At 45.6% G+C, this 26,687-nt stretch overlaps 1 protein-coding gene across 2 annotated transcripts in view; it reads left to right on the top strand.

Annotated features, from left to right (window-relative positions):
- STXBP3 (syntaxin binding protein 3) overlaps positions 1-26,687 on the top strand; it is a 273,208-nt gene that overhangs the window by 129,168 nt on the left and 117,353 nt on the right. The window lies entirely within an intron of this gene.

The following is a 26,687-nucleotide window of genomic DNA, read 5'->3' as shown; positions in this document are numbered from 1 at the left end:
AACACATACCTCATCAGTCAACAGCTTGAACCTGACATTCAGAGACTCAGGTGTGACGACAATTCGTTTAGGTATAGAACCTAACCAGTTCAGAACACGTAGCGAACCCGGTAGATCAATTAATTTGTTATCAGTTACATGATTCATAAAGGTATCGGTGGGTACCAAAGTTCCCACCCTTTGGGAAAATAAATATTCCTTTCTCTTAATTGTGAGGTGATCTCTTAATAGTGTACTAATATATAGCTTAATTTCATATTCATAAATAAACAAATCTATCATATCTATGTGATAGATATATGTAAATAGTGCCTATCATATACTCATTAACAAACTATGTCAATAATTAATTAGAAAATAAAAATAAAAGATGACAATAATTAATTCAAGTGCTGTTGATACAAAATATACACCAATAAATGGAGCCACCTTCAAAATTAACATTTCTACTTGTGGTGTGCTATTTAACAAATCTTATAGAACCTTACCCTCCAGTAGTGCAGTACTGACAGCCCAGTCTCTGTGTTATGAGACATTGGACCTGGAAGCAACCCTTTTAAAGGGAATTAAATGATTACATAATTTCCCTTATCAGATGATTGGTGCTCCAAAATTAAGCTCTAATTTATATAATAAAATACAAATATACTAACAAAAAGTGTTTAAACTTGTGCTAATTAAAAAATGTGACTAGACGTATTAAGAGTCTTCTAATGAAAGTGATTCAAAGAAGGAAATAAACCTAATCGATGAGTGTCACCCATAATGCCTTTCCCTTATCACTATGGTTACGGCTGACGTGTGATCAAGGAAATACAAAATCTGGCTAAGCACTGGGATTAGTGTTGTGCAAACCTAATTACTTCTCCAGGGTTAACCCAGTTGAAGTACGTCCTGTTGGTTATACTAATCACCTAAATAAACTCCCTATGGGTTGTACAACATGCCGCTGGAGCGAAATCGTTTGCGCTCCAGCGCCATGTTGATTTGCGTTCCATGGACCAGCGTGTCCGTTGTTTGGATTCGACCACGTGATCTTAGCACGTGATCAGAGCGGGTGTGCCCTATTACAGCCCGATGACGTGGAACGCTTGCATTCCAGCTCCATGCTGGTCTGCGTTCCACGAAACCGGAAATGTACTCATTGGTTTGTTTAGATCACGTGGTATTGCACATGTGATCGGAGCGGCTACCCGCTACTCAGGCCGGGATTGTTGGCTACGTCCACGGTTCTCACTGACCTGGGATTGTTGAACGGCACCTGAGCAAGGAGAACAACAAAATCAAGGACGGTTGTCGTACCCTCTTTCTTCCCCCCCCCCCCGCATTATTTTCTTTTTCTCTCTTCCTATTTTTGTTCCGTAACAAAATGGATCCACATCAAGAGACTGTGTTCCGGCTTTTTCTTCTGACTCTGTTTTTGATCAGGACAATCTGTTTTTGTGAGGGCCCCAGAGACGTTGAGCAAGGATCTGGAATGGGTTCTGATGGAGAGTATGGATTCGTAGGACCACAGGAGCAGCGTATCACTCTAGTAAAGGCTGGTATCAGTAAGAGATCTGGTAGTCACGGAGTTCGGAGGCACTGTGAAGGGCTCTTACCAACTTGCACATACCTTCCTTGCCCAGATGAGTCAGACCGTGTGCCGCCTCAGCTAGGCTTGGGAGATATGCCCTGGGGGCCACTGGCTTACCGTGTCCATCTGTCCAAAGTCCCGAGGACTCCTGACCATATCCCTTCGCCTTCCAGACTGCCCTCTCCTGTAGGGAACACAAATTTTGTATTTCAATTAACTGTTGCATATTTTGAATGTTGTGTATTTGTTGTGTGGAGTAAAAACATCTCTAGAAGAGAGAAAAGGGGAATAAAAAAGAAAAATGTCAGGTTTGCATTCACGAACAGGCTGTCACACCATTATGCATATGGGATCCGGTCTGAAGATCGACAGTGTCTAGGTCGACAATGTTTAGGTCGACCACTATAGGTCGACCACTATAGGTCGACAGTCACTAGGTCGACATGGATGGAAGGTCGACAGGGTTTCTAGGTCGACATGTGCTAGGTCGACAGGTCTAAAGGTCGACATGAGTTTTTCACATTTTTTTTCTTTTTTTGAATTTTTTCATACTTAACGATCCACGTGGACTACGGTTGGAACGGTAATCTGTGCCGAGCGAAGGCACCATGCCCGAAGCATGGCGAGCGAAGCGAGCCATGCGAGGGGACGCGGTGCACTAATTTGGGATCCCGGTCACTCTACGAAGAAAACGACACAAAAAAAATCATCCTCGTGTCGACCTTTAGACCTGTCGACCTAGCACATGTCGACCTAGAAACCCTGTCGACCTTCCATCCATGTCGACCTAGTGACTGTCAACGTATAGTGGTCGACCTAAACATTGTCGACCTAGATACTGTCGATTTGATGAACCACACCCATGCATATAAGTGTCCGTACACAATCTCCCTTCACCAGTATTCCCATTCTCCACCGTTTGTGCATGACAAGGCACACTGAAGTAATACTGGTGCCATTGTGCTGGTGAGATATACTGGATTCGGGCAGCACTGTGAATTTCCGATAAGGCATGTGGTGTATGATTTATAATCGGGTCCATGTATTGTACCCTCCTGTAGGTGAACGCAAGCGATGAAAAAGAGACTTTGGAGAAAAACCACATATGAGTTGGTAATAGATAAGTTTTCAGAGGTAAAGAGAATTTTATTAAATTGACAACTGGATTGGGCACTACGGGGAATGACTCTCTACTTGGTCTACTCCCCTTTAAAAATCTGTGTTTGTTGTATCACTACTGGAACTATCCCAGCCATCAATCCAGTGCCCTGTCCATCCTAAGTTCATAGGGAACCCGGTATTTTTGCGAGATAATTTCCTCTACCTGTGATGGACATGAATTTAGAACAGTGAAATGCTACGTTAGTCTTTGTGGGTGTCTAACATACTTTGTACCTCTGAGCGGGAGCACACTATATGTATATCATACTTAACAAAGTTTCTGTTACGTTAGTCAGGGGCCACTTCTGATAGGAAAAGAAGTAAAGGTTTAGCATCATAGAGGCCCCATCTTAACCTCAGCAAGTTTTGTCAAAGGGTAATGTTGCACTTATCTTGTTCTTCCCATTAGCCGAATTAGTGTGTTCTATTATGGCTTTTAATTTTTTTTACTATATGTCCCTTGGTCCTGTCTATGTGTTTAATAACGTGGCTCGTGTTCTGGTCTAGGGGGTCTATATTGACTATGTGTCCTACTCTTCCTACAATCCCTGGCAAAGTGCCCTTCCTTCCTGCAATAGAAACATATTATTGACCGTTTCTTACCATCTGGAGTCCGTGGTTTAGGCTGATGGGACTTCCATGTAAGAGCCTGCATACTTACCATCGTTGAGATATTCCTTTCCTGCTTACCAGCAGACTCCCTGAGAGTATCTATTGTAACCCCTCTCCAATAAGGCAAAGAATTCTGTATCCTGACTTTCAATGCCTTATTGAGCCCCTCCATTAGCACAGAGACAGCCATCTCCTTGTAATTTGCATTGTTCCTTATATCCGATACCCCTGTGTATCTAGCCATTTCCTGCAGTGCTCTATGGAAATATTCAGATGTCCGTTCATTTTCTCTCTGTTTTATGGAGAAAATTTGATTCCACTGGATGACAATGGGGAAATACAATCCTAGTTGTATGTTAATTCGTTCCACGTTCTCCTGATTGTGTTTATCGGTCAGAGGATCATCTGACTCTATTAATATTAGGGGGTTGGCACGCTTTCAAAAGTCTCCGCCAATCTTTGTTTGTAGGTTCATGGGCATTACCCAGAACCTTAATATACTTCTGACATCTGGCTAAATGCTTTTGGGGATCAGGGAATTCTGAAATGATTAACCGCAGTTCTGATCTGGTCCACGGGCAATACATTGCATTATTCCTGGTGAGGGTTATTTCCTGGCTACCGGTTCTCCCATTGGGAGTTGCCATTACAAGACAGGATGTAACCCAACCGTTCCATTCCTAATTGGCTCACTGTGAGGTGTTTCTGTCTGTGTAATGAACAGTCTCACACTTACCGGTGGCTGTGATCTCACCAGTCCTTTCAGTGGGAGACACAGTCACTGCTCTTGTTGACTGGGCCGGGCCCACCTGAGTTTCCTGCAAGGTGACCTCCTGGATGAGGGCTGAGAGTAGGGTGGATCCCTCATTTTCCTCCGACCTATGACCTTGGAGAGAACTTAGGACAGGGTACAATATACATGGGTTAAGGTTAATACATTTTACATGACTGTCCTCATCATTTGCCAATGCACCATTGATTGTAGCCATTTTCTCCCATTCGTCATGTGTCGGTAATGGTGTGCTCGTACTCACATTCCTGCCAGGTTTGGAACTGGCTGTGCGAGCCAGTTCCCTTTGCACCTCCCCCTCTTGTTTCCATATGTTTAAACAGTCGTTATGTCTGATCCTCTGTTTTCTAGATTCGATCAGACATATTCTAATACCTACATTCTGCAGTACCTCTGGTTTAAAGATACCCACCGTAGGGAATGATGCCCTATCTTCAGCAGTCATATGCACCCATTCATTGCAAAAAGCCTCTGTGTGTGGACCATACTTCTCACACAGTATAAACCGAGCTGACCCCCTGGGCCGTAGCTCTCCAGACTGAACACTGGCTGCCAAACACCCTCGCTTGTGCAATTGGATCCCATCGCTGACTTTTTGCCTTCGAACGCAATCCCCAACTGCACAATCGAGATAACGGTGAAAGTCCTCCGAGCGCTTTCCACCCGCTCCTTCTCCACTGATGTACCACGACTCACTCCAATAGTGGACACCGCGTACCCAGTGAGGACCCTGCCTGGTTTCCTATTCACTGGAAGTTTTAGGACCAATAACCTTTCTCTGACGTCCTAGTGATCTCGTGGAGACACTGAGTAAGCAGAGGCTTGGTGGCGTAAGGTCGGCTGACTTACGGTAATACATAGAGAAATACGCAAGTCGCGAGGAGATATGCAGAGGAGCGTGATATAGAATTGTGCATTGTGAAGTTTAGAATTGTGAATTGAAGTTAAGGTTTTGTGTCACGCTCCCGGCTGAGGAGCGCAGCTTGTGGATTCGACTCCAGTCGTCGTAGGGCGGATAACAAGTATCTATACGCTGTGCGATTGGACCGCGCGTTTGTGTGTGCGATACGTGGCGCAACGTGATACCATTTTGTGTACTTTTGCATAAACTACGGTATCATTAGCGCTGTGTAGAGCATACGCAAGCGTGATTTGTGTATAGCAAAAAGGGAAGTTTTCGCTGGTTCTCGCTCAGGAAAATCTTCAACGGTATTCACTGGAAAAATAAGATTTTACTTACCGATAAATCTATTTCTCGTAGTCCGTAGTGGATGCTGGGGACTCCGTCAGGACCATGGGGATAGCGGCTCCGCAGGAGACAGGGCACAAAAGTAAAAGCTTTAGGATCAGGTGGTGTGCACTGGCTCCTCCCCCTATGACCCTCCTCCAAGCCTCAGTTAGATTTTTGTGCCCGGCCGAGAAGGGTGCAATCTAGGTGGCTCTCCTAAAGAGCTGCTTAGAGTAAAAGTTTTGTTAGGTTTTTTATTTTCAGTGAGTCCTGCTGGCAACAGGCTCACTGCATCGAGGGACTTAGGGGAGAGAAGTGAACTCACCTGCGTGCAGGATGGATTGGCTTCTTAGGCTACTGGACACCATTAGCTCCAGAGGGAGTCGGAACACAGGTCTCACCCTGGGGTTCGTCCCGGAGCCGCGCCGCCGACCCCCTTGCAGATGCCGAAAAGTGAAGAGGTCCAAAAACCGGCGGCAGAAGACTTTTCAGTCTTCATAAGGTAGCGCACAGCACTGCAGCTGTGCGCCATTGTTGTCAGCACACTTCATAGCAACGGTCACTGAGGGTGCAGGGCGCTGGGGGGGGCGCCCTGGGCAGCAATGATAGTACCTTATTCTGGCTAAAAATACATCACATATAGCCCCTGGGGGCTATATGGATGTATTTAACCCCTGCCAGGTCTCAGAAAAACGGGAGAAGAAGCCCACCGAAAAGGGGGTGGGGCCTATTCTCCTCAGCACACAGCGCCATTTTCCCTCACAGAAATGCTGGTGGGAAGGCTCCCAGGCTCTCCCCTGCACTGCACTACAGAAACAGGGTTAAAACAGAGAGGGGGGGCACTTATTTGGCGATATGACTATATATATTAAAATGCTATAAGGGAAAAACACTTATATAAAGGTTGTCCCTGTATAATTATAGCGTTTTTGGTGTGTGCTGGCAAACTCTCCCTCTGTCTCCCCAAAGGGCTAGTTGGGGTCCTGTCCTCTATCAGAGCATTCCCTGTGTGTGTGCTGTGTGTCGGTACGTGTGTGTCGACATGTATGAGGACGATGTTGGTGAGGAGGCGGAGCAATTGCCTGTAATGGTGATGTCACTCTCTAGGGAGTCGACACCGGAATGGATGGCTTATTTAAGGAATTACGTGATAATGTCAACACGCTGCAAGGTCGGTTGACGACATGAGACGGCCGGCAAACCAATTAGTACCTGTCCAGGCGTCTCAAACACCGTCAGGGGCGTTAAAACGTCCTTTTACCTCAGTCGGTCGACACAGACACGGACACTGACTCCAGTGTCGACGGTGAAGAAACAAACGTATTTTCCTTTAGGGCCACACGTTACATGTTAAGGGCAATGAAGGAGGTGTTACATATTTCTGATACTACAAGTACCACAAAAAAGGGTATTATGTGGAGTGTGAAAAAACTACCTGTAGTTTTTCCTGAATCAGATAAATTAAATGAAGTGTGTGATGATGCGTGGGTTTCCCCCGATAGAAAATTATTGGCGGTATACCCTTTCCCGCCAGAAGTTAGGGCACGTTGGGAAACACCCCTTAGGGTGGATAAGGCGCTCACACGCTTATCAAAACAAGTGGCGGTACCGTCTCCAGATAGGGCCGCCCTCAAGGAGCCAGCTGATAGGAGGCTGAAAAATATCCTAAAATGTATATACACACATACTGGTGTTATACTGCGACCAGCGATCGCCTCAGCCTGGATGTGCAGCGCTGGGGTGGCTTGGTCGGATTCCCTGACTGAAAATATTGATACCCTTGACAGGGACAGTATTTTATTGACTATAGAGCATTTAAAGGATGCATTTCTATATATGCGAGATGCACAGAGGGATATTTGCACTCTGGCATCAAGAGTAAGTGCGATGTCCATATCTGCCAGAAGTTGTTTATGGACACGACAGTGGTCAGGTGATGCAGATTCCAAACGGCACATGGAAGTATTGCCGTATAAAGGAGAAAAAGACAACGTCTTTTCAGCCTCAGTCCTTTCGTCCCCATAAGGGCAAGCGGGCAAAAGGCCAGTCATATCTGCCATGGGATAGAGGAAAGGGAAGAAGACTGCAGCAGGCAGCCCATTCCCAGAAACAGAAGCCCTCCACCGCTTCTGCCAAGTCCTCAGCATGACGCTGGGGCCGTACAAGCGGACTCAGGTGCGGTGGGGGGGGTCGTCTCAAGAGTTTCAGCACGCAGTGGGCTCACTCGCAAGTGGACCCCTGGATCCTACAAGTAGTATCCCAGGGGTACAGATTGGAAATTCGAGACGTCTCCCCCTCGCAGGTTCCTGAAGTCTGCTTTACCAACGTCTCCCTCCGACAGGGAGGCAGTAGTGGAAACAATTCACAAGCTGTATTCCCAGCAGGTGATAATCAAAGTACCCCTCCTACAACAAGGAAAGGGGTATTATTCCACACTATATTGTGGTACTGAAGCCAGACGGCTCGGTGAGACCTATTCTAAATGTGAAATAGTTGAACACTTACATACAAAGGTTCAAATCAAGATGGAGTCACTCAGAGCAGTGATAGCGAACCAGGAAGAAGGGGACTATATGGTGTCCCGGGACATCAGGGATGCTTACCTCCATGTCCCAATTTGCCCTTCTCACCAAGGGTACCTCAGGTTCGTGGTACAGAACTGTCACTATCAGTTTCAGACGCTGCCGGTTGGATTGTCCACGGCACCCCGGGTCCTTACCAAGGTAATGGCCGAAATGATGATTCTTCTTCAAAGAAAATGGACGATCTCCTGATAGGGGCAAGGTCCAGAGTACAGTTGGAGGTCAGAGTAGCACTATCTCAAGTAGTTCTACGACAGCACGGGTGGATTCTAAATATTCCAAAACCGCAGCTGTTTCCGACGACACGTCTGCTGTTCCTAGGGATGATTCTGGACACAGTCCAGAAAAAGGTGTTTCTCCCGGAGAAGAAAGCCAGGGAGTTATCCGAGCTAGTCAGGAACCTCCTAAAACCAGGAAAAGTGTCAGTGCATCATTGCACAAGGGTCCTGGGAAAAATGGTGGCTTCTTACGAAGCGATTCCATTCGGTAGATTTCACGCAAGAACTTTTCAGTGGGATCTGCTGGAAAAATGGTCCGGATCGCATCTTCAGATGCATCAGCGGATAACCCTGTCTCCAAGGACAAGGGTGTTTCTTCTGCGGTGGCTGCAGAGTGCTCATCTACTAAAGGGCCGCAGATTCGGCATTCAGGACTGGGTACTGGTGACCACGGATGCCAGCCTGAGAGGCTGGGGAGCAGTCACACAGGGAAAAAATTTCCAGGGAGTGTGATCAAGTCTGGAGACTTCTCTCCACATAAATATACTGGAGCTAAGGGCAATTTACAATGTTCTAAGCTTAGCAAGACCTCTGCTTCAAGGTCAGCCGGTATTGATCCAGTGGGACAACATCACGGCAGTCGCCCACGTAAACAGACAGGGCGGTACAAGAAGCAGGAGGGCAATGGCAGAAACTGCAAGGATTCTTCGCTGGGCGAAAAATCATGTGATAGCACTGTCAGCAGTGTTCATTCCGGGAGTGGACAACTGGGAAGCAGACTTCCTCAGCAGGCACGACCTCCACCCGGGAGAGTGGGGACTTCATCGGGAAGTATTCCACATGATTGTGAACCGTTGGGAAAGACCAAAGGTGGACATGATGGCGTCCCGCCTGAACAAAAAACTGGACAGGTATTGCGCCAGGTCAAGAGACCCTCAAGCAATATCTGTGGACGTTCTGGTAACACCGTGGGTGTACCAGTCGGTGTATGTGTTCCCTCCTCTGCTTCTCATAACCAAGGTACTGAGAATTATAAGACGTAGAGGAGTAAGAACTATACTCGTGGCTCCGGATTGGCCAAGAAGGACGTGGCACCCGGAACTTCAAGAAATGCTCACAGAGGACTCATGGCCTCTGCCGCTAAGAAGGGACTTGCTTCAGCAAGTACCAGGTCTGTTCCAAGACTTACCGCGGCTGCGTTTGACGGCATGGCGGTGGAACGCCAGATCCTAAGGGAAAAAGGCATTCCGGAAGAGGTCATTCCTACCCTGGTCAAAGCCAGGAAGGAGGTGACCGCAAAACATTATCACCACATGTGGCGAAAATATGTTGCGTGGTGTGAGGCCAGGAAGGCCCCACGAAGAAATTTCAACTCGGTCGATTCCTGCATTTCCTGCAAACAGGAGTGTCTATGGGCCTCAAATTGGGGTCCATTAAGGTTCAAATTTCGGCCCTGTCAATTTTCTTCCAGAAAGAATTGGCTTCAGTTCCTGAAGTCCAGAAGTTTGTCAAGGGAGTATTGCATATACAACCCCCTTTTTGTGCCTCCAGTGGCACTGTGGGATCTCAACGTAGTTCTGGGATTCCTCAAATCACATTTTAAACCGCTCAAATCTGTGGATTTGAAATATCTCACATGAAAAGTGACCATGCTGTTGGCCCTGGCCTCGGCCAGGCGAGTGTCAGAATTGGCGGCTTTGTCTCACAAAAGCCATATCTGATTGTCCATTCGGACAGGGCAGAGCTGCGGACTCGTCCCCAGTTTCTTCCTAAGGTGGTGTCAGCGTTTCACCTGAACCAGCTTATTGTGGTACCTGCGGCTACTAGGGACTTGGAGGACTCCTAGTTGCTAGATGTTGTCAGGGCCCTGAAAATATAGGTTTCCAGGACGGCTGGAGTCAGGAAAACTGACTCGCTGTTATCCTGTATGCACCCAACAAACTGGGTGCTCTTGCTTCTAAGCAGACGATTGCTCGTTGGATTTGTAGCACATTTCAACTTGCACATTCTGTGGCAGGCCTACCACAGCCTAAATCTGTCAAGGCCCATTCCACAAGGAAGGTGGGCTCATCCTGGGCGGCTGCCCGAGGGGTCTCGGCATTACAACTCTGCCGAGCAGCTACGTGGTCGGGGGAGAACACGTTTGTAAAATTCTACAAATTTGATACCCTGGCTAAAGAGGACCTGGAGTTCTCTCATTCGGTGCTGCAGAGTCATCCGCACTCTCCCGCCCGTTTGGGAGCTTTGGTATAATCCCCATGGTCCTGACGGAGTCCCCAGCATCCACTAGGACGTCAGAGAAAATAAGATTTTACTTACCGATAAATCTATTTCTCGTAGTCCGTAGTGGATGCTGGGCGCCCATCCCAAGTGCGGATTGTCTGCAATACTTGTACATAGTTATTGTTACAAAAATCGGGTTATTATTGTTGTGAGCCATCTTTTCAGAGGCTCCGCTGTTATCATGCTGTTAACTGGGTTCGGATCACAGGTTGTACAGTGTGATTGGTGTGGCTGGTATGAGTCTTACCCGGGATTCAAAATCCTTCCTTATTGTGTACGCTCGTCCGGGCACAGTATCCTAACTGAGGCTTGGAGGAGGGTCATAGGGGGAGGAGCCAGTGCACACCACCTGATCCTAAAGCTTTTACTTTTGTGCCCTGTCTCCTGCGGAGCCGCTATCCCCATGGTCCTGACGGAGTCCCCAGCATCCACTACGGACTACGAGAAATTAATTTATCGGTAAGTAAAATCTTATTTTTCCAGTGAATACCGTTGAAGATTTTCCTGAGCGAGAACCAGCGAAAACTTCCCTTTTTGCTATACACAAATCACGCTTGCGTATGCTCTACACAGCGCTAATGATACCGTAGTTTATGCAAAAGTACACAAAATGGTATCACGTTGCGCCACGTATCGCACACACAAACGCGCGGTCCAATCGCACAGCGTATAGATACTTGTTATCCGCCCTACGACCACTGGAGTCGAATCCACAAGCTGCGCTCCTCAGCCGGGAGCGTGACACAAAACCTTAACTTCAATTCACAATTCTAAACTTCACAATGCACAATTCTATATCACGCTCCTCTGCATATCTCCTCGCGACTTGCGTATTTCTCTATGTATTACCGTAAGTCAGCCGACCTTACGCCACCAAGCCTCTGCTTACTCAGTGTCTCCACGAGATCTCGATTTCTGGGTTCCACAACCGTTCACTCCTACTTTCAGTTCACTCAAATACACAGTGTTATTCTGTAAAGAAAAATATCACTCCCTTTGATTGGTTACTTTACCCCAGAGGTAGTACAGTTTAAACAAAATATTACGGTAATCTGCTTTTGAAATCGGATAGTTATGTGCTACAGTATTAAATGTATACTATCCCGCACTAAATTGAACAACTATCGTGTGGTTATACCTTGCGCCCGCAACTCTACCCAACCTTGCGTAAACACGCAACCGTGCGTGCCTCTACGCCACGTGTGCGACCCTGCGCCACGTGCACGCTACTGTACGCTGTCCTCACGTTCCGTACCACGTGTACAACCGTGCGTTCGCAATTCAATAAACCACACAATCTTGATAAATGTGAGCAATAAAACTACTATTACTCACTAACACAACACACACTTGTTCCGTACGCTCGCCGGAAGTCGCCTACACGGGGCAATCTCCTTTTTGAGTGTAAACCTAAATGTTTTAGGCCGGAACTGCGTTTTGTGTTTTACAATTATTCCCTTAACACGCTATCACACACACACATATATATATATATATATATATATATATATATATATAAATTGAACAACTCTATATATATATATATATATATATATATATATATATATATATATATATATATATATATATAATATAGCAAACAAATGTATCCGATTTCACACAGATCTATAATGACTGTTAACCTATGGCAAAAATATGTTGAGAAAGAACGCATGCAAAGTATCGGTACGCTTTGTGTACGCTTTTCGCGCCAAAAAATGTACACACAGATTTTAAACAGCTTTTGACTGTTCGTCCCCTGGGTTACAGCAGCACCTCTAAGACTGCAGAAACAGACGTGATCTAACAGCACAAACTGATTTTAACACAATGCAGGGTTATTTAACATACGTCTCCACCCTTTGCTGGTAGATTTAAGTCTGTTATGGCCTGCAAGTCTGTGAGTGTGTAATGAACCGGAGGAGCCCCCAATTGTTAACGCTAATTAACTTTCAGGAAGAAAAAGCAATACCTTAAATGTATAACTGTTCAGGCCGCTGCGACCGCTAAGCGTGTGTGTGTAAAACCCTTAACAGATGCATACACGTTGCGTAAGCAAGCCGTCACGCTGTAAGCACAGAGTAGCTACACGTGAGGCGGAATACACTCTATAACCCCTAGCAGGAAAGGAATATGACATCAATTGTATTTAAAATGTTGGGATCCAACCCACCATCAACTATTTACTCAAAAGGGGGTTACAACAATAATTCAATCACATAAGAGAAGAGGCTCCAATCAATGGATACATACGTTTATTCACCAGCGCCACCCGGTTCTGGTCTTCAGTCAGTCTGGAAAGATGACCTTCAGAGAATGTGTCTGACCTGCCAGGCAGCGTGGCTTTTATACAATATTCCAAAGCATGAAACATTAGAAACTGTATGCTCTCTTTCCATTTGTCCGGCGGTGGGATATATCCTGTACACTGGGGATCATTGGTCCCCTCAAGCGGTGGGCTATGGCTAAGTCCTGAGATGTGATTACTGTTGTTTACATCTGAGTTCCCGCCCCAAGACCAGTTAACCCACCACATTATCATACATAAATCCATTATTACTAATAACTTATTGCTGCAATATGAGACTATATCCTCATACCCACCGGATTACTGCTTATGTGACCCTGAACAATATGATCCCAAACATTATGTTTATCCATTTCCATCTTCAATATATATATATATCTATATATATCTATATATATATATATATATATATATATATATATATATATATATATATATATATATCTATATATATATATATATATATATATATACATACACATACATTCCTGCTATTACAATTAGTTATGAAATATACATATATTACCATGGGTTGGATGAGTTTAGACTTGGTGTATGATAATATAATTGTTATACAGTATATCATACATTAAATGTCTGGTCTGTAATTTGTCAGCTATTTTAGTGGTTTTGCAAGTTATTGTACAAACAAGGTTCTGGCTTGTGTTTTGTGTAGGATGTATATTGTCTTCTTGTTTGTCCTGGCTTCTAGTAAAACAATGACAGTCCAGTATCTGTTGTCTCAATATACACTCTAAAACAATGGGGGCAACCAAAGGTATTTACCTTCCTCATAGATCAGGGTCCGTGTTCCATGATTACAAAGCTTTGCGTAAACAAAACAGTCTGATACATTCAAGACACTGTTTGTGATTGAGTTTCTGGAAGAATCGCCTTTAAATGCGTATGGGTGGTTTGATTAGTTTGTGTGTGCACAGTAACTTGCCATTGAAGAATGTACAGACTATGTGTAAATTCTGCACTATATGGATAAAATATTGAACATGGCTTTGGGGCATTTCTATACGAATGCGTATGTTACCGTATTTACTCATACCACGTGCTAATACGCAGGGCTTCACGAGCCAATGTATGCAGCATCCGGGTTTGCGCACGCACGGCTGGTACGCAACCGCACAGAGGCCACTCTGAATGGTGTTTGTATGTGATGCGTGTGGCTATAATATTTTCGACTTCGACAGATGATGCACATATGCAGGTGCTGTCAGCATTAGTGAATGTGGCCACCAATCAAAACGTAAATAAACAATACTTCCTCACGTGCAGGTGCCTAGTCAAAACACCCCTCAGGGCGGCCGCTCTCGTGGGGTTAAATGTCCAATAAGCTCAAATGCAGATAGCGCCGGATGCTGCACAGTAGTCATTGCTACACAAACGAACCAAAGTAGATATGAACGTGCACCTGAATGTGCGCATGCAAGTAAGATTAATCCCTCACCAAAGCTATCACATATATCCATCACAATTATATTCATATACTGGTGATTACCAGCACTGGTGACCATGATAAAAATTAACACATTATCTTCAATTGATAAATGGCAACAAAAGCTACTATCTGTTTACAAGGTCTCCCATCCAGACCAAACTCTGCTTAGCTTGCTGGAAGTCCCTGATGGTAAGGTAATGTTCTATCATCGGTCAATATGAACCTATGTGAATGGATACTTTGTGAGTAGAAGGTACATCTGAATATGATGATATTAAGTGGTGGCACATGACAAACAAGCCTGGGATCAATTGTTCCCTATAATGCAGTAGTAGAGGAAATCTAAGTACAGCACCCAGTATTCTCAATCCGTCACCATGCAAGGTACTGACTGGGCCCAACACTGCTTAGTTACCAAGATCGGACGTGATCCAGTGTGGTATGGCTGTATCCATCTCTCATTCCCCACATGTCCGTGTACCAAAGGCTCGCTGCCAGAGTACTCACCTAAACTATATAAGAGGCATATCAGAATAACTCTCAATGCATGCAATCCAGGTGTTGTAGGTAATGTCCAATGCTAGAAGTCCAAATGAGTTGAGCATAATGGTTGTATTGAGATGAGTTATGTGCCTTTATACTGTAATAAAGGCATAAGCAACGGCTAAGCAGTTTTAGATAACAAAGAATGAACAGTATTGAAACAAATCACAAAAAGAGGTAGAAACCAAGTTAGAGCATAAATGACACGCGGCGGTGCCAGCCTGATGGATTATCACAGGATTACTCATGTTGAGCAGTAAAAAACCTACAAGATACCCGGCGGTGTCGGTGCACCATCTCAGGCGCTCAAATGATAAAGTACACACGGTGGTGCCTCTGCATAAAGCATGATTCGAAGGTGAGGAGCATTGATGACACACGGCGGTGCCAATGCACCGTTAGTGGTGTTGAAACAATTAATACATGACACATGGCGGTGCCTATAAAAAATAAACAAGTCCAAAATACTGTCATCCTAGTATCCTATAGTTCAAAGGAAACATCCAAGACGGAATTCTTCATTGAGCCCATTGGGTGCTAATGTTTTTAATTGATAGATCCATTGGTGTTCTCTCTGTAGAAGCAATTTGTCACGATCACCTCCACGCTGTAGAGGCGGAATTTGGTCTATAAATATAGCATTTAAGCTGATTGATGGTGTGATGTGCTTCCTTGAAGTGTTTTGCTACAGGTAGATTGGTAAATTCACTGGAGATACTAGTCGTTGCAGTGCTTTTATTGCTGAACGATGCTGGCTTAGTCTTTCCTTTTGCATCCTGCTGGTCTTCCCCACATAAAGTAGCTCGCATGGACATTTGAGCACGTAAACTACAAATTTGCTGTTGCAGTCCAGTCTATGTTTAATGGTATACTGCTTGCGGTCCAATGGATTTGTGAAACAATTGCCAAGCAATAAGAATTAGCAGTTCAGGTATCCAGTGCACTTGAATATCCCGGGCTTGGTGGACAACCAGTTTATACTTCTATTAGTCTTCCTTTTGGAGAAATCGGTAACGACTAGGTCGTTCAGGTTTGGTCCTCGTTTATACGCAAACCTGGCTGTGTTAGGTATTTTGTTTGCCAGAACAGGATCGCTAGAATTAGATGCCAATGTTCATAGAATTTATTGCGAATGAAGCTTGAGGCGGTGGTATACATACTAATGAAATTCAGTCTGTCAGGTCCTTTATTGCAAGGGACATCCTTGCTACAAGTTCTGGGCTCTGTGTCATTAGCCCCTGAAGAAAACCTGTATGCGTTGAAACAGCAGTCGGGCCACAGTTGTTGGATATATCCCCCTAATGGATTAGTATTGAAGAATAAATCCTCTTCTGCTTTCAACTGAATCGTGAGTGCTGGTTTTTGCATTTTTTTTTCTCTATGGGAAAGTGAGTGATATCATAATACTTTTTGACCTGGCACCACACTAATGCTTAAACTTTTTTTTGGACTGAGTGCTGTCATTATATACAGGTTGAGTATCCCATATCCAAATATTCCGAAATACGGAATATTCCGAAATACGGACTTTTTTGAGTGAGAGTGAGATAGTGGAACTTTTGTTTTTTGATGGCTCAATGTACACAAACTTTGTTTAATACACAAAGTTATTAAAAAATATTGTATTAAATGACTTCAGGCTGTGTGTATAAGGTGTATATGAAACATAAATAAATTGTGTGAATGTACACACACTTTGTTTAATGCACAAAGTTATAAAAAATATTGGCTAAAATTACATTCAGGCTGTGTGTATAAGGTGTATATGTAACATAAATGTATTCTATGCTTAGATTTAGGTCCCGTCACCATGATATCTCATTATGGTATGCAATTATTCCAAAATACGGAAAAATCCGATATCCAAAATACTTCTGGTCCCAAGCATTTTGGATAAGGGATACTCAACCTGTATATATATATATATATTTGTTCCTTCAAAAGCCATGTAGTATTGGCAGGTACACATTAAACCAAGTAGGCATTTTTGCAGTTATATTGTGTGTGATACAGTTGCTAGGTTTTAATTTTTGAGACTCTGATAGTGTAGGACCTGCATGAAGATGGGGTACCTCAGCCAGCGGTTTGTAGGCTTCTGTGCATTGGCCAATTCACTAACTAAACCCCCTTCATTTATTGATGTTGTGGAAATAAGTGAGCTTGCTTTGGTGAGTGCTGAACTTCTTTCTGTTTGTATATTTTTAAGTAGGTGGCCATGGGCTATATGCACCCCACCCTATGAGTGGTGAGTGCAGACACTGCATCCCGCTTCTGGGGTGGTGAGTGGTGTGGTTTTATATTTGTTGATATATATATATATATATATATATATATATATATATATATATATATATATAATACACTAGTCCAGTGCAGTTTCATTGTGTTTAAAATGATCTCTGCATTGCTTGTGACTATGTGTGTGCCTGTACCTGCTGTATGGTTTCACTTTCATGTGTATCCCATCTAAGGTAGCTATCACCTGAAGGGACTATATATGTATATAGTCTTATATATATTTTTTTTTTTTTGTTGCAACTATATGTTAATTTTTAACAAATAAAAAGCTATATTGTCTATATCCAGTTTATAGCGCTGTATATCCCTTCCTACAATTATTCTTCAGGGACTAACTATCCCTTAAACAGCTGCTTCGGGTCAAACACCACATTTTGAAGCACCGGGCCCATTACTTTGGTAATTCTTCCCTGCAATTCCAGACTCTGCCTTACGGACTGGCCATGGCTCCTCTGATCTTCACCAAGGTTATGGCCGTGATGACAGCGCACCTCTGTCGCCAGGGAGTCAGAATCCTGCCGTACTTGGACGACCTGTTGATTCTAGCGAGTTCCCATGATGTCCTCCTCAGTCATCTACAATTGACGGTGAGTTCCTTACAAGCCGACGAGTGGCTGATCAATTGGAATTAATCCCCGCTGGTTCCAGCTCAGAGCATGGTGCACCTAGGGGCGCTTCTGGACACACACAGTCAGAGAGTGTTCCTGTCTTCAGATAAGGTCCTGAAAAGCCAGGACAGGATAAGACACTTCATCCGTCACCGCAGAGTGTCGATTCACTCGGCGATGCAGGTACTTGGCCTGATGGTATCGACGTTCGACATGGTGGAGTACGCTCAATTTCATTGACGCGCTCTGCAACGTTTAATTCTTGCCAAGTGGGACGGCCTGACTCATTGGTTCAGATACCAAATGATCTTGTTGACTCCGGAGGTTCATTTGTCGCTGACCTGATGTCTCCAGGACCAGCAATTGAGCAGGGGCCATCCCTTCTGGATCCCCGACTTGATCCTCCTGACGACAGATGCCAGTTTGAGGGGATGGGGAGCGATGTTGGAGCAACACTCTTTTCAGGGTTGGTGGACCAAGCAAGAATCACTCCTCCCTATAAACATCCTAGAGCTGAGGGCGGTGTTCAATGCATTATCACTCGTCCTGCCTCTGGTATGGAACAGACCGGTTCAAGTGCAGTCAGGAAACGCCACAACAGTGGCATACATAAACCATGAAGGCGGCACTCGAAGTCACATGGCTACCTCAGTCGCCAGAACGTACACGCCGGAGAGTGGAGTCTTCATCCATAAGTCTTTCAACTCCTAGTGGAAAGGTGGGGTCTGCCATACATAGACCTAATGGCGTCTCGACACAATCACAAGGTTCCGGTCTTTGAATCAAGGACAAGGAATCCTCAAGCAGCGTTCGTGGACGCATTGGCAATTCCATGGAACTTTCGGCTGCCTTGCATGTTCCCTACAGTGTCATTCCTGCCCAGGGTTCTACGGAAGTTCAACCAGGAAGGAGGATGGCTGCTTCTAGTCACACCAGCGTGGCCTAGATGGCATTGGTTCTCAGACCTGCAGGGTCTGTTGATGGGGCATCCCCTTCTACTTCCTCAACGACCAGACCTTCTCGTGCAGGGCCTTGTCTCTACCCAGACAAGGCCAGACTGGCTTTGATGGCGTGGCTCTTGAAGCATCACTCCTGAGAACCAAAGGATTTTCAGAGGCGGTTGTTCAAATGATGTTGAAAGCCCACAAACCGGCCTCTGCCTGGATTTATTACAGGTTTTGGAATTCTTACTTCACTTGGTGTGCTGAGAAGAATTATGATGTCCATAGATTCAGAACTTCCAGAATACTGGCTTTTCTGCAAAAAGGCCTGGACTTAGGTCTTCGTCTGACCTTCCTCATGGTTCCTATATCTGCCTTGTCTGTTTGGTTTCAGAGAAAAATTTCCTCTATACCTGATGTTCAGACATTCATTCAGGGCTTTATTTGGATTCAGCCTCCCTATGTCCCTCCTGTGGCTCCATGGGATTTGTCTGTTGTGCTGAATGCTCTGCAAGAGTCTCCATTTGAACCTGTTGAATCGATGGACCTTAAATGTCTCACAGCCAATGTCCTGTTCTTGCTGGCCATTGCCTCTGCAAGACAGGTGTCTGACTTAGGCGTCCACCCTTTCTCATATTCCACCGGGATTGGGCAGTTCTACGAACTCGCCCAGGTTATCTGCCTGAGGTGGTATCATCTTTTCACTTTAACCAAGAGATTGTGATTCCGGCCTTTGTCTCTTCGGATTTGTCTCCCAAAGAAAGTTCTTTGGATGTGGTTAGGGCTCTCCGTATTTGTGGATCTGGATGTGGAGAGGACTGCCTCTATCAGGAGGTCAGATTCACTTTTTGTTTTGTTTTGGTTTTCACAAACGTGGCTGTCCTGCAGATAAGCAAACCTTAGCCAGATGGATTAGAATGGTGATTGCACAAGCCTATGTGCAGGCTGGACTCTTAGCTCCTGCTGCAGTTAAAGCCCATCCTACTCGGTCTGTTGGACCCTCTTGGGCTGCCCGACGTGGCGCATCCCCAAAACAATTGTGCAAGACGGCTACGTGGTCCTCAGTGAACACGTTCATTAGGTTGAGTCCCTTTGCTACTTCCACCTCCCAGGATGCTTCCTTTGGACGCCGGGTTCTCTTACTCGCTAGGGCGCATCCCCTCCCTTGAGGAACTGCTTTAGGACATCCCCGATGGTTTTTCCTGTGGAACACAGTGTCCCCCGCTGCAGAAAAGGAGAGTTATGGTAGACTTAACCATGGTTAACGCTCTTTCTGTGAGGTACACTGGGTTCTACACCCTGACGCACCTAGCTTCTTTGGGTTGTATGGCATTAGCCGCTGGTACCCTCTCCTGTCATGAGATTGTAGTTCTATGTGACTAACATCTGCCGTCTCTTTTTCCTGCTCCTGCATTGGACTGGTTAACGAAACTGAGCTCTTAGTGCCTGGAGATGGGATTATAGAGGAGGCCCCAATGCATCCTTGGACAGTCAAAGCTTTGCCTTATGGTGCCTCTGGATCAAGATCCCGCTCTACACCCGATGTTTTCCCTGTGGAACACAGTGTGCCTCGCAGAAAGAGAGTTAAGCATGGTAAATCTACCATAACTCTCCTTTTAAGAGTGTTCTCACTGTTTCTGTACTCCCTATCATAACTGTGCCAGTAGCTAGGACAGAGGCATATAAGAACATGTCTTCCAAAATGGATTGGTTATGGCTACTGTTCATTCAGGAGATGCATTTTCTATTATATTACAGGTTGAGTATCCCTTATCCAAAATGCTTGGGACCAGAGGTATTTTGGATATCGGATTTTTCCGTATTTTGGAATAATTGCATACCATAATGAGATATCATGGTGATGGGACCTAAATTTAAGCACAGAATGCATTTATGTTACATATACACCTTATACACACAGCCTGAAGGTAATTTTAGCCAATATTTTTTATAACTTTGTGCATTAAACAAAGTGTGTCTACATTCACACAATTCATTTGTTTCATATACACCTTATACACACAGCCTAAAGGTCATTTAATACAATATTTTTAATAACTTTGTGTATTAAACAAAGTTTGTGTACATTGAACCATCAAAAAACAGAGGTTTCACTATCTCACTCTCACTCAGAAAAGTCCGTATTTCGGAATATTCCGTATTTCGGAATATTTGGATATGGGATACTCAACCTATATAAGCAGATGTTTAATCTCCACCCTACTTTTCACTGTCTGTGCTGATGGCTGCATCCCTACCAGCTAAAGTGAGTTACTGGTACAGGCCAAACCTAAATGATGGGTATCCAGACTCTGGCTCGACACTAGAAATAGGTCGACATGCAAATATGTTGACATGAGTTGTTCACATTTCCCCCCCCCCCCCCTTTTTTTGGAACTTTTTCATACTTTACGATCCACATGGACTACGATTGGGAACGGTTACCTGTCCGAGGCACCTTGCAAGGTGACTTGGGGCACTAATTGGGGTTCCCGGTCACTTTATGAAAAAAACGACACAAAAAAACATGAAAAACTCATGTCGACCTTTTTACATGTCGACCTTGTTCACGTCGACCTAATGGCCGCATCAACCTATTTCTAGTGTCGACCTAGCCACTGTCGACCAATAAGTGTCGATCTAGACACTGTCGACCCTGAGTCCCATACCCAAATGATGTATCTAAGTAGCTGTGGTTAGTTGGTGACATCACTGCTGTCCAGGAGTAATGGAGGAAATGGTTTCAAAATAAATCAAAAGATTATTCACAGAGTTCTAAAAAGAATTCCACACTGGGACCATCTAAAAGAAAATTTTACGATTGAACGTGTCTGGGGGGGGGGGGGGGAGAGAATCTACAATATGGTCTATTTTGTAAACTCTGAGCCTTTCCTATCTGTAGGTGCATTCTACATACAATCTCTAGCTGCTCTCTTGAAGTTCCTGCTTTGATGGGCTAATTAGCTCTCTCTATGGTCATCTACCCCCTGGCCCATTCTGCAACATCCTACTGATATCTTCTTATTTGGATACAGTTCTGCACATGTATTTGTGCTTCTCTGTTCAGACCTGATAATGTAGTAGGGGTTTTGTCACAGCAGCAGGAGCAGTATATGCACAGAGGACTTGCATAGGGGCCTATCATGTTTGGCAGACAGTCAAGGAAAAGCAAATGTTATATACAGTCTTTCAGAGAATTGAAAACAATTCTAAAAATATTTTAAAAAAACATCTTCATATGATTGTTACATTTCTCTGGGAGGGTACCATTTGAAAATACATAGAGACGGCATAACTGAGGGCGCAATTGCAGATTCCAACCTTCATTTTTTTCTGTCCTATTATTTTAGAGAATGTACATAGAAAACACTTTCACAAAGGATTGGGCTATATGTGCACTTAGAGTGTTGCCTTCTTTGCTTTTGTAAATGTACTATATTTACAGTGTTTGTTTATCTTGTGTTTCTCTGACGTCCTAGTGGATGCTGGGGACTCCGTAAGGACCATGGGGAATAGACTGCTCCGCAGGAGACTGGGCACATCTAAAGAAAGCTTTAGGACTATCTGGTGTGCACTGGCTCCTCCCCTATGACCCTCCTCCAAGCCTCAGTTAGATTTCTGTGCCCGGCTGAGCTGGATGCACACTAGGGGCTCTCCTGAGCTCCTAGAAGAAAGTATAGTTTAGGTTTTTTATTTTCAGTGAGACCTGCTGGCAACAGGCTCACTGCAACGAGGGACTAAGGGGAGAAGAAGCGAACCTACCTAAGTGGTGGTAGCTTGGGCTTCTTAGGCTACTGGACACCATTAGCTCCAGAGGGATCGAACACAGGACCCGACCTCGTCGTCCGTTCCCGGAGCCGCACCGCCGTCCCCCTTACAGAGCCAGAAACAAGAAGGTGGTCCGGAAAATCGGCGGCTGAAGACTTCTGTCTTCTCCAAGGTAGCGCACAGCACTGCAGCTGTGCGCCATTGCTCCTCATGCACACCACACACTGCGGTCACTGATGGGTGCAGGGCGCTGGGGGGGGGCGCCCTGAGCAGCAATAATAACACCTTGGCTGGCAAAACTAACACCATATATAGCCCCAGAGGCTATATAGGTGTATATTAACCCCTGCCAGAAACGATAAAATAGCGGGAGAAAGCCCGCCGAAAAAGGGGCGGAGCCATCTCCCTCAGCACACTGGCGCCATTTTCCCTCACAGCTCTGCTGGAGGGATCGCTCCCTGGCTCTCCCCTGCAGTCCTGCACTACAGAAAAGGGTTAAAAGAGAGGGGGGGCACAAATTAGGCGCAGTATATATATATATTATGCAGCTATAAGGGAAAACACTCTCTATAGGTGATATCCCTGTGATATATAGCGCTCTGGTGTGTGCTGGCATACTCTCCCTCTGTCTCCCCAAAGGGCTTTGTGGGGTCCTGTCCTCTGTCAGAGCATTCCCTGTGTGTGTGCTGTGTGTCGGTACTGCTGTGTCGACATGTATGATGAGGATAATGATGTGGAGGCGGAACAAATGCCTGTGAATGGGATGTCACCCCCCTGCGGGATCGACACCGGTGTGGATGGACTTATGGAAGGAATTACGTGACAGTGTCAACTCCTTACATAAAAGGTTTGACGACATAGGACAGCCGGCTGCTCAGCTTGTGCCTGTCCAAGCGTCTCACATGTCATCAGGGGCTCTAAAACGCCCGCTACCTCAGATGGCAGACACAGATGTTGACACGGATACCGACTCCAGTGTCGACGACGATGAGACTAGTGTACCTTCCAATAGGGCCACCCGTTACATGATTGAGGCAATGAAAAATGTATTACACATTTCTGATAATACCCCAGATACCACAAAAAAGGGTATTATGTTGGTGACAGAAAACTACCAGTAGTTTTCCTGCATCTGAGGAATTGATATGAGGTGTGTGAGGAAGCGTGGACTTCCCCAGATAAGAAATGGATAATTTCTAAAGCAGCGTACCCTTTTCCGCCAGAGGATAGGTCACGTTGGGAAATAACCCCTAGGGTAGATAAAGCGGTTACACGCTTATTAAAAAAAGGTGGCACTACCATCACGGATACGGCCGCCCTGGAGGACCTGCTGATAGAAAGCAGAAAACTACCCTTAAAGCTATGTACACACACACGGGCATTATATTGAGACTTGCTATTGCCTCGGCATGGATGTGCAGTGCGGCAGCTGCGTGGTGAGATTCCCTGTCGGATAATATTTATACTATAGATAGGGACAATATTTTGCTGAAAATAGAGCATATAAAAGACGCTGTCTTATACATGCGTGATGCACAGAGGGATATTTGCCGACTGGCATCACTAATAAGCGCTATGTAAAACCATTGCCGCCAGACGGGGGTTATGGACTCGGCAATGGTCGGGCGATGCCGATTTAAAACGGCACATGGAAGTTTGCCCTAGAAGGGGGTGGAACTGTTTGGGGATGGTCTTTCAGACCTCGTTTCCACAGCTACGGCTGGGAAATCAAAACTTTTGCCACAAGCTACCCCACAGCAAAAGTAAGCACTGTATTATCAGGTACAGTCCCTTCGGCCCCAGAAAAGTAGAGAGCTAGAGGCTCATCTTTTCTGCCAAGAGGAAAAGGTAGAGGGAAAAAAGCTGCAACACACAGCTAGTTCCCGGGAGCAGAAGTCCTCCCCTGCGTCCGGTAAGTCCACAGCATGACGCTGGGGCTGCTCAGGCGGACCCGGGTACGGTGGGGGCCCGTCTCAGAAATTTCAGCGCACAGTGGGCTCTCTCACAGGTGGATCCCTGGGTTCTTCAAACAGTATCTCAGAGGTACAGGCTGGAATTCGAGAAGTCTCCCCCCCCCGCCGTTTCCTAAAATCTGCCTTACCGGCAACTCCCTCTGCCAGGGAGGCAGTGTTGGTGGCAATCCAAAAAACTGTATTCACAGCAAGTGATTATCAAGGTACCCCTCCTTCAACAGGAAAAGGGTTACTTTTCCACAATGTTTGTGGTACCGAAACCGGACGGTTCGGTGAGACCCATCTTAAATATAAAAAATCCTTGAACACATATAACAAAAGATTCAAGTGCAAGATGGAATCGCTCAGGGCGATTATTGCGAACCTGGACGAGGGGGATTACAGGGTCTCTCTGGACATCAAGGATACTTACCTGCATGTCCCCATTTACCCTCCTCACCAGGAGTACCTCAAGGTTGTGGTACAGGACTGTCTCTATCAGTTCCAGACGCTGCCGTTTGGATTATCCACGGCACCGAGGGTCTTTACCAGGGTAATGACCGAAATGATGATACTCCTTCGCAAGAAGGGAGTTTTAATTATCCCGTACTTGGACGATCTCCTGATAAAGGCGAGGTCCAAGGAACAGTTGGTAAGGGGGTAGCACTTTCTCGGGAAGTGCTGCAACAGCAGGACTGGATTCTCAATTCCAAAGTCACAGCTGGTCCCGACGACACGTCTTCTGTTCCTGGGAATGATTCTGGAAACAGACCAGAAAAAAGTGTTTCTTCCAATGGAAAAAGCCGAGGAGTTGTCATCTCTAGTCAGAAACCTCCTAAGACCGGGACAGGTGTCGGTACATCAATGCACACGAGTCCTGGGAAAAAATGGTAGCTTCGTACGAAGCAATTCCATTCGGAAAGTTCCACGCAAGGATTTTCCAGTGGGACCTGTTGGACAAATGGTCCGGGTCCCATCTCCAGATACAGCAACGGATAACCCGGTTGGCAAGAACCAGGGTGTCGCTGCGGTGGTGGCTGCAGAGGGCTCATCTACTAGAGGGCCGCAGATTCGGAATACAGGACTGGGTCCTGGTGACCACGGATGCCAGCCTTCGGGGCTGGGGTGCAGTCACACAGGGAATAAAATTCCAAGGACTATGGTCCAAACAGGAGTTTTCACTTAACATAAATTTTCTGGAGATAAGAGCCATTTACAAGGCCCTAAGCAAAACAAGGCCCCTGCTTCACCAGCCGTACGGTTCCAATCAGACAACATCACGGCGCTCGCCCATGTAAACAGGCAGGGCGGCACAAGAAGCAGGAGGGCAATGGCAGAAGCCACAAAGATTCCCCGTTGGGCGGAAAATCATGTGGTAGCACTGGCAGCAGTGTTCATTCCGGGAGTGGACAACTGGGAAGCAGACTTCCGCAGCAGACTCCACCCGGGAGAATAGGGACTTCATCCAGAAGTCTTCCAAATGCTAGTAAACCGTTGGGAAAGACCACAGGTGGACATGATGGCGTCCCGCCTCAATAAAAAACATATTGCGCCTGGTCAAGGGAACCTCAGGCGATCGCTGTGGACGCTCTAGTGACACCGCGGGTGTACCAGTCGGTTTATGTGTTCCCTCCTCTCCCTCTCATACCCAAGGTACTGAGGATAATAAGAAAAAGAGAAGTAAGAACTATACTCTTTGTTTCGGATTGGCCAAGAAGGGCTTGGTACCCGGAACTTCAAGAGATGATCTCAGAGGACCCATGGCCTCTGCCACTCAGACAGGATCTGCTGCAGCAGGGGCCCTGTCTGTTCAAAGACTTACCGCGGCTGCGTTGACGGCATGGCGGTTGAACACCGGATCCTGAGTGAAAAAGGCATTCAGGAGGTAGTCATTCTTATCCTGATCAAAGCCAGGAAGGATGTCAGCCTGAAGTTCAGACGTTGTAAGGGAGTGCTGCATATTCAGCCCCTTCTTTGTGCTCCAGTGGCACCTTGGGATCTCAATGTGGTTTTGGAGTTCCTGGAATCACATTGGTTTGAGCCACTTAAAACCGTGGATTTGAAATATCTCGCATGAAAAGTGGTCATGTGTTGGCTCTGGCTTCGGCCAGGCATGTGTCAGAATTGCCGGCTTTGTCATAAAAAAGCCCTTACCTGACTTTCCATATGGATAGGGCAGAGTTGAGGACTCGTCCTCACTTTCTCCCGAAGGTAGTATCAGGTTTTCACTTGTACCAACCTATTATTGGTGCCTGCGGCTACTAGGGACCTGGAGGTTTCCAAGTTACTGGACGTAGTCAGGGCCCTGAAAAATTATATTTCCAGGACGGCTGGAGTCAGGAAAACTGACTCGCTGTTTATCCTAGATG

The sequence above is a fragment of the Pseudophryne corroboree genome, chromosome 9 (genome assembly GCF_028390025.1).
Source record: "Pseudophryne corroboree isolate aPseCor3 chromosome 9, aPseCor3.hap2, whole genome shotgun sequence".
NCBI classification, from domain to species: domain Eukaryota; kingdom Metazoa; phylum Chordata; class Amphibia; order Anura; family Myobatrachidae; genus Pseudophryne; species Pseudophryne corroboree.
The sequence above is the reverse complement of the archived record's forward strand: the minus strand, read 5'-3'. Positions and strand labels throughout refer to the sequence as shown.